Here is a 9571-nt window from a genome sequence, read left to right as displayed (position 1 = left end):
CACTATTGAGTAAAGGCATGAAGTGGCATTCACATTTACTGTGATGTTACTTGTTTATATCAACTGTGAAGTGGCTTCAGCGAATGCTCATGTTTGGCTTTGCCTGTTGTATTCCAGAAGTTATGATTACAGAATCAAGTAACTGCTCTGCTCAGATATTGCATCTCTTCATTCTTCTACCTACAGAAAAGACAGCAGGAACATCTACACTGTCTTACCCCTCGTGCAATCTTATCCACAGCCTGGTGGCCATACAGCATGGTACATTCTATTCCTGTATGCTGTTTGTTCCTATATTGTTTCTGAGGGGAGGAAAAAACAAACAAACAAACAAAAAACCACAGAAGTCAGCATACATCAGGAAAAGAATGATCAGCGACAGGAATGCACGTGGACAGAATTTAAGCCAAGTTGCTGGAGAGGAACTTGTGCCATTGAGGCTATTGTTGAACGTAGAACAGTTAACAGCTATGCAAAACATGGGGACAGACCCTTTTCTTGCCAATCAACATGGATTTTAGATGTGTCAGCAGCATCCAAAAATTTAGGCCCTAAAATCTGGGGAAAGTAAGCGAGTCCTCCTATGTAAAACCTAAGTGGAAAAGTGTGGGAAAAGAATTTGCAGAGAGCTTTGCGCTGTTTCACACATCCCTGAATTAGAGATAATGAGGAAAACAGCGGTAGAACCAAAAACTTGAGCAAGGTGGAGATAAAGTAAATTGGCTACAGTGTTAAAGATGAGCTTTGCTCGAGGCGTGTGTCTGAGAGTCTCTAACCAATTGTAAGACAGATTTGGGTGCGTGGACAGCGCGTGGGGCCACAGGGAAAGTATATGTAGTAGTGAAAAAGGGCAATAAATGTCTCCTGTTCAAGAGCCATCAGGAGTCCGTGTCTTGCATCCCTTCAGAAAAGGGAAATAGTAGTTCATTCAAGAGCCGGATGTAAATCTGTGTGTTTATTTTGGTTTTGTTTTTTTGGTGGCACCAAGAGAAGATTGCAAAAGGACATAGAGGAACTCAATTGAATTAAGGAATTTGGGTGGGGCAGTTTGTTATACTATCATTTAAGTTTCCCTATACACAACTGGAGTACGTGAATGGTACTTTCAAGTGGGTGGTTGTAAGGTAGACTAAAACCAAAACACCTTTATTTTCTTGGAAGAAGCCCAAGAACATATCACACATATCAGTTATATGTGGATCTTTGAGGTAGTTTTTTTGGATGTATTTCCTTCACTCTACTGCTATAGGACTTTTGAAATTTGAAATACTCAAGGATACTTAAACTAGGACCACATGCAAAACAGCTAGGAACTAGAGATACTGAACAGCCATCAATAAAAATCATTTTTTTCTGGTCGTAATCAACTTTATAATAAAATGCAATGCTGCGTTACATATAGTACACTACCAATAAGCTTACATTATTAAGAGGATATATGTGTTGCTTAAATTAGTGTTAGAGCACTTGCTCTGCTTACTTTTATCCAGGACACTGAGACATCTCATTGAGAGCTGATGGTGGCTTTTCAGACATACATTATGCAAGTTCATATTTTAGGGAAGTTTCATAATCTTATTATTTCTGTAGCACAAATATTATTAAATCATAAAAAATAGGAGACCCGAGGGACTTAATGTATTCCTTTATGCTTAAAAAGCAAAGAAAGTCTACAACCCACAGACTCTCAGTACTTACAGGTCTCTAAAAAGATATTTCTAAGCTTTAATTTCTGAGATATTTTCCATCCCAATTTATGTCAAAATTGGAACCTAACTGCATATGAAAGCGCTATCAAAAAACTTGTAAACATTTCAAAACTAAGTAACTCTAAGGGGACAACTTATTGAATACCCATGTAGTTCCAAATAGAAACTACAGGACAAGAAAATCTTCCAAAGCTAATGTATGTGCTGTATCTTCTAATTAACAACTTACATGTTGCTTTTCCCGTATCTGCACCTACTCCTGTCAATATAGTTCCTAGAAATTTTCTTCATATATCCTAAACTCCAACATATCCCTGTTTTCTTTCTAGAAAAATGTATCTCCATACTTATAAGAAAGCTGGTACCTAATGAGTCTCACCTGCATCACTGAGTCAGCAGTATTTTGCTCCTCTCTCCACAGCTGTTACTTGCCAAAAGAAAAAGGAATTCTGACATACCAGGCCTCTCTTACATGTCAGTAATGTTTTCACCAAGGTTTAAATACCTTCCCCACACATTTTCCTGTCTTCTTCGCTTAAGAATATTCAATTAATGTTTGAAAGACTAAGTTCTATTTTGTGAAGGCATGTACATGCCCCTTTTCATCCTGAAAAAGCTTGAGAACATTTTACAAAATCTTTGGGATTAATGTTGCACTGATACTGTAAAATATATATATTTACTACTTATTACTAATACTTGCTTTTGTAGGCCTGTTTAATTGAAATGCCACCCTACTGCTTGTACCCATGTTGTTACAATTCATATCTTGCACTGGTCATATATTTGTCCGTGAGACGTAATTTAAATATAGAGGATTCTGGGATTATATGTCTTCTCCCTTTAGGGAAGGTGGTCTCAGCATGGATAATTACATACCTGTTTGCAATGGTTTAAAGTTACCCAATCCATAGTGGTCTTGGCAGTAATGAGGTTTACAAATTAATTAAATCATTTCTCATGTTCTTTAATTATGGAAGGATTTATGGAAAAAAATGTAGTCTGTACATTTGTAAGACAAAATTGGTGCTGTAGATATCCAAATGAAGAAAGTTAAGTTCATTAACAGGAGAAAGTACCTCTCTACTGGTACTTGAATAATGAATTGTATTTACAATTTCATAAATTGGAAGTCCTGCCAGATCATATGCTACCAAGGCATTTTGATTGCACTTAGTGGAATTGTCTCATCTTCCCTGACAGTGTCACCCAGAGCTGTCTTCTGTTGCTCTGGTTGATCAAAGCTGTTATGATTTCCTCTAGTGAGAAAGAGACCATTCAACTACCCAGTGATGATGTTCCAAATAGCCATTGATGTGCTTTGGTTGCTTGAAAACATGGAGGCATTGCTTAGAAATTCATATGCATTACTGGCTGTTGTGAGAGATAGGTAAGGGCTGGGGCTAGGATGAGCTATAATTCATCACTTCTTGGGAATAGGGAGGGAACTCCCATGTTTTGTCATTCCTCTGTCAGGAAGGGTGTGAGTCCCTCCCTAACAACATCCTTAAGCCCTCCTGTGAAGTTGCACATAAGTCTATGAACATAAGTGCAGCTCCAGCCCTTGCAGTGGTGGGCTTGTCCAATGCAGGAGTGGAAACCAGCCACAGGGTGGAGAATCTGAGAGAATACAGCAGCAGAAACAAATCTGTCCTTCTTTTGTTATGCTCTGTGTTGCATGCAATCGTCTTCTTTTCAGCTGTGCTCAGAAAGGGTATGCAGGTTTGCAGGTGGGAGGACAGCATCACTGGATTTGCTGTGCTTCTCCCAGAAGATGGCACCTCAATGGCACGGATGGGAAAACAGCCTTCCCCGTGCCCACATGGCACTTCTCTACCTCCAGGTGCTGCTTCTGGGAGGTCTGAAGGAGCATGGTCACAACACGGCCAAGTTAGCAGGAGATGTATGTGACATACTTCTCTTTCAAGAGAGGCTGCTGTTCTTTGAAGAGACATTAACCTTTGGGCATGAGACACTAGAGTTCTCGTGCGTGTAGCTGATGTAGGCCTAACAGGAGGACAGCTTCATAATTAGTGGTTCCTCTGACTAACTTGTGCTGGAATTTTGAAGTCTAATTAACTAGGGGAATAAAAGGTTTTATTTCTTCTCAGTTTTTCAGATTTTAAATGTGTATCTACATATGTTTTGCTCACATCTCAATAGTTTAACACAGCTCATGTCCCACAGAAATGGGAAAATGTGTCTCACATTTCTTGACCATCATCATGACTTTTTATTTTTCCTCACAGATACATATTTTTCTCCATGTGGCTTGTTAAACTCAGAAGAGGATTCTGTCTCTTTTAAGTGAATATGTAGAATCCTACAACAACTTTTTGCCAAGGAGAAAAAAAAAAAAATTATTTCCTCTGTTATCAGGTTCTTTTCCTCCTCCAACAAGAGTATAGGACAAGAATTCAGATACATAGCATATATTAACACAAATTTCTATGGTGAAAATCAAATACATTAATAGAAGATTTCAAATAAGTATGACTTCCTGCACTAAAATGGGGAGTTTTACATGACATTAACGTATAACAATAACATGGTCTGTGTATTATCTTGAAATAAGATTATCTGCAATGTCTAATTCTCTAGCATATAGAACTTTTCCTCCTCCACTTCTTTTGATCCAGAATCTGGAATTTAAAGCATGGAAATTGAAAAAACAAGCTTTTAAGATATCTCCTGACACATGGCTGAAATAAAGAATGCTAGGATTTTGCTAAGTGGTAAGAATTTCACAGGTGTTTTGGTGGCGACATTTTATTTACCAGTTCTCTCTGCAACTACAAGTTACAGAGCCTTATGTAGTTAGATCTTATGATATTAAGACCAAATAGTTGAAAATGTCTTATGATTATATAGTCTGTACTTGAGACAATGAGGGCCTGTTTTGTTTTTATTTTTTTGTTTTGTTGTTTTTCTTTTTTCCCCCCAAATACTTAGTATTATTAAAAGATTGAGAAATACTGAATAATTGTAGTAACTAGATACACTAAACAGGCATGAGATAACCCTTGAGCTATTTATTGTAAACAACCTGAGCAGTTTCAAACTGTTTTTAGGGCAGGGTTAGAATCCAGCTCTCCAGGCTGACCAGACACTGATACTACCATAGTGAGGCCAGCTGAATGTGAATTATATTCCATTATACTTCACCGTTCAGTCATCTGGTATTATCTTCTGTTCAGAGACATGGAATTCTGGTATGATCTAAAGAATGCTTTACGCAATAGCAGCTATGGAGTACAGCTGGCAATTTTTCATGTTGCCCTCGATGTCTTTAAGAAGGTAATTGGTAGTGTAGGAGTTTGGTTCTGGCACAGCCATACAGTTCTGGTATCTATGATGCTTTGAGTGAAGTGACAACATTCCCCCTCAGCAGTTTGCCTTCCAGGTCAATCTCTGAGATATCTGGGACAGGGCCCATCTCTTACATTGAGCACATAGAGCACCAGTGCTCTTCCTCCTCTGTACTTGTGTGCAAGAACAATGACAGTAACAGCAATATTAGAAAATAAAGTTTGGCCTGTATGGACAGGTGAAGTAGTTGTATTATAGCACTGTTATTCTCTTTTTTTCTGATTTTCAGGCCTGTATTTCATTATGTCTTGTCTTAAAAAGGTGCATCAGAAGACCTTACCATGAAGACCCTTCCTTCTCCACACACACATATATCTAGAGGGGGGGGGAGGAGGGGGGAATACCTCAATGACACATCAGTTCCTTTTCAGAGTAGAGTTTTGAAAACTCTAGTCCTCTATCAATGCAAGGAGATCTGCTCTATTTTTCCATTCTATGCCAATATCTGGCTCTCTCTATTTTATTTTCTAGCAAACAGGATCTGAGCATGTTTCATCAGCTCACTCAAGCTACATATATTTTTCCTTCCCCATATTTCTATGTCATTGCTACATTGCACAAACTTGACTGTCCAGATTGTCTGGCTACTTCAGCATTTTTTTTTCAGATGTCATTTACGGCAACATGCAAATCGTATTCTTTTTTCTGGTATGTGGCAAAAGCTGGTATGGTTCTCAGCATTGTCTGCAGCTGTAGACCATCTCATGATGCTAGCACAGGCAGATAAATAGCAAAAGCACACCATGTTGGGGAGTATTGCTCTCCAGCTGCTTTCTACTACTCTTTTATGTCAGAAATGATGAGAAAAGAATTAGAGTCCCAGGAGTCTGGCATCTGTAATGGATGTATATACTGTCTATTTTAGGCTTAGACTTAGACTTACAGGGCTCTCAGTCACCCCTGTGGATGTCCATTGGCTCCACAGGAAACTTAATTATCTTAGGTTTGATTCACACACACTGGTGCTTAAATATCTGAATATACTAAAGCAGGTGGTGTGAATATCGACTTTGGATGTAACAGGCCAAGCCAGAAGACAGGAAATATCCCCAAAATTGTCTGCTGGATTTTTTTGACGTTGTGATGAAATATCAGAGTTTGACTTTGTTTTCCCAATTTAATCTTTCACAGTCAAGACATGTTCATGCCCTGTTCTTAGAAACTTTTAGGTTAACTGTACAGATCCAGAAGCCTTTGAACTTTGAAAAATTTTTACCTCACTCATTTGTGTTCCTACAGCCTAATTGCTGGGGCCTGCAGATAAACAAAATGCATAATAGTGCTGACTTTAATCTGTGTACAAGGATAGGCAGAAGAATTTTCTGCCAACATCCTCCATTAATTCCTGTCATTCAGTATGAAAAGAATTAGGTTCCTTACCTTTCTCATCTTACCTCTTTTAACAGGAAACAACTCCATCTGATTAAAAATGATATTTCATGCTGGCAGATTTCTTTTGCTGCCACTGGTTTATCTTTAGTTTCACTATCTGCCTACATGTTCATGCCTTGTACATGTCCTACTCAAAAAAATAACAGGCAGGGCTATCTGACTAGCTTCTTTCACTGGTCCATGCACACAGCCCTTAATCTTGCTGTTCCTCCAGAAGTCATGGACACTTCTGGCTCTAACCAACAGTTTCTCTTTACCTTAGAACAAATTTAAAATTTATCTCTTTACCAGCAGCATATCTAATTAATGCTGGAGGTACTAATGGGAGTAATCGGGCTAAAGAGGATTGAAAAAATGCTTTAAAAGTGTCTGAATAGTCCAGTGGCTCAGTGGAGAATTTTTATTACAATATTTTTTTTGTCAGATGTCTTATCTGCAACTTCAAGACATGGCAACTTCACTAGATTCTCAAAGATGTTCAGAAAATATTTGAGTGGTAGGTAATGTGTCTGTCTTTTTTCCAGAGGAAAAAAAAAAAGCCACACTATAACTAACTGACTAAAAAAATCCATGTTTTTCTGTTCATATTAGAATTACAAGGATTTCTAGCCTCTTTATTTCAGAGAGAAGATAAAAAGATGCCACCTGCACCTAATGCTTACCTCTGGAGATGAGCCCCTCCACCATTTTTCTCCCTACCCATACCGCACGTTAAGTCTTAGTTTATTGAGAAAACTACACCAAGCAGAACCACAGCCTGGGAGATACCGTGAAAAGAGTCACTGCAGTCGTCATTCTAGGAGCTTTCTGTTCCTCACATAAGCAACTTGTGTGATCCAGCATTCAGAGCAGTAGTCCATCCTTTGACACATGAAATTGCTAATTAATCTTGACTTCAGTTTCAAAGAGAAGAGGGCCATGGTCTGTGCAGAAACCTTTCATCCATCTTCATTAGTCTGAATGTTTAAGTTTCCAATTTTATTCTGGCCCTTGGCTAAGAATGTTGTTCTAAACTGATAACCTTAATGGGACATCAAAATGAGTATCTTCTGCTTGTGCATCACCTAGAAAATAACATGCCAATTTTCTCCTTTCTGAAAGCTGAGTTAAAGCCAAAGTCATAGATAGCCCCCCCATCTGTTTCAGTGGCCACTGAATTCTCCAGTGATAAGGAGGTTTTTAATGTACTATGAGCACCACTGTCCCTTAGAAAGGATTCTAAAGCCTCCCGCAGTGGGGAATAAACCTCACAGCTGTTCTGTGATTTCATGGGACACAGCAGTGAACAGGAATAGCATTTAATAATGTTAAGAAATCCAGCTGGCCAGGGTTTACATAGCATTCAGCAGTTATTACTATCAAGAAATGCAATGCTTAAGGGAGATGCAGTCAGAAAAAAAGAATCCTCTTGTTAAATTCTCTCATTAATTAGTTGTATTTGACATAAAAATGCAGAGTTGTTATTTTTTATGTTTGGTTGGAATACAGCACTCCATCTTTCTAGAGATATTTACTTTAGCATTTCTTACTTCTCATTTTTTCCTTTCATTTTCTGTTGTTTCCAGTTTTATCTTTCTTCTAGATTTTCCCAACCAAGGTGATCAAGGGAACACAACTTTTACTATTGTTGAATTCTAAACTTCCCTTCCCAAAAAGATACCGTTAATATTTTGTTTTCAGAGTTTGAAAGGTCTCCTCCAAATTGTCCACTGAGTATGTGAAAGGCAGCAGGTATACATGAAAGAGAAAAGACATTTGGTGTTCTTTGAGATTAAGATCCCCTTTATCCCACAGGTTGTTTTGTATGATGTATTATTTTTTTTCAGTTGTTAGAGAACCAAAATCAGGATGAAAAAGAAATGTTGAATTTCAAATCCACTTTGACCTTTGTAGTTTGTTTAGTAGCTAGAATCAGCACAATCAACATCACATACCAGAGGGTTTGCATCTATTTACTGAGTTTAACACGCATTTACTTTAAAAATGGTTCAACCAATTCATGCTATAAATCAAACTAAAGACTAGGCTTACATCTGTGTGTAATAGCAAATTAAACAGAGCCTCTCTCATGCAGAGGCCAGCTAGTTGAGTCCAGGCACATCTATGGTATGAAATCACTTTTAGTTTCTAAAACTTCGTCCGGTTTCCTGTCTGGGAGTGACCCTCAGCCTCCCAAGGACCTGCCTGAGAACTGTTGGGAAGAATTTTGATCCAAGACAGGACCATGCCAGGGCTATGCTAACAACTTCAAAGTAAAAATGATGGAGTTTCAGTGCTCACAGTTGTGTTCTGGCACTGTTTAACTCTTTGATAGAGAAGTAGACTGTGAAAGACTGTTTATTTGGTCATTATCAGGATCGCAAAAGTCCAAAAATCCTCTTCTCCTGTACAAAGAATGAGAACAACGTCCTTAGGTCTGCCAAGAGAAATAACAGATCCAATGGACCAACAAATCCTCTTGATCCTTCTATTACAGAACTCAACCAGCCTAATACTACAGTGATATTCAGCCAGCAGTGGAATGGCTAGGCTTTTGGGTATCTTGCCTTCAAAGGCAAGGACATAAGTTTCCTTTCTCATTTTCCATTCTTCTGAAGTATGAGTCTCACTTCAGCCTAACTGATATCCACATTCCAGTGCCAAAATTTTCTTCAGGTGTAATCCCAGCAAGGTCAGTCATTCATAAACTTTAATTCTGGAAAATGTGTTCCCTTGACTGCCTACTCAAGTGTAAAAGACATAAACCAGCTTAACAACGATAAGGATGTAATAGCAGAACAGAAATTTCTCCTGGTCTGAAAGCAGCCAATTTATCAGAAATTAAAAGAATCATTAATGGTTATGTTTATATGACAGGATTTAACAGAGACACTGCTATGACGCTTATCCTGTGTTACAGACTTGGGGATTTGTTTCATTTGAGGGAAAAAAATAGCCAGATTTCAGGGTAAATTCCAATATCATGGGGCCATCTAGTGTATATTGCTAGCATTACAACTTTTGTCTTCTGTACGTTGGCTTTTTTAGCTCTGCCAACACACTGTCCCTGGCTTCAGCTCTATAATTATTTTCTCTGACTTGGGAAACATCTCCTTTATAAA

This window comes from Anser brachyrhynchus (assembly GCF_964034855.1).
Source record: "Anser brachyrhynchus genome assembly, chromosome: 14".
Classification (NCBI taxonomy): Eukaryota; Metazoa; Chordata; class Aves; order Anseriformes; family Anatidae; genus Anser; species Anser brachyrhynchus.
The sequence above is the reverse complement of the archived record's forward strand: the minus strand, read 5'-3'. Positions refer to the sequence as shown.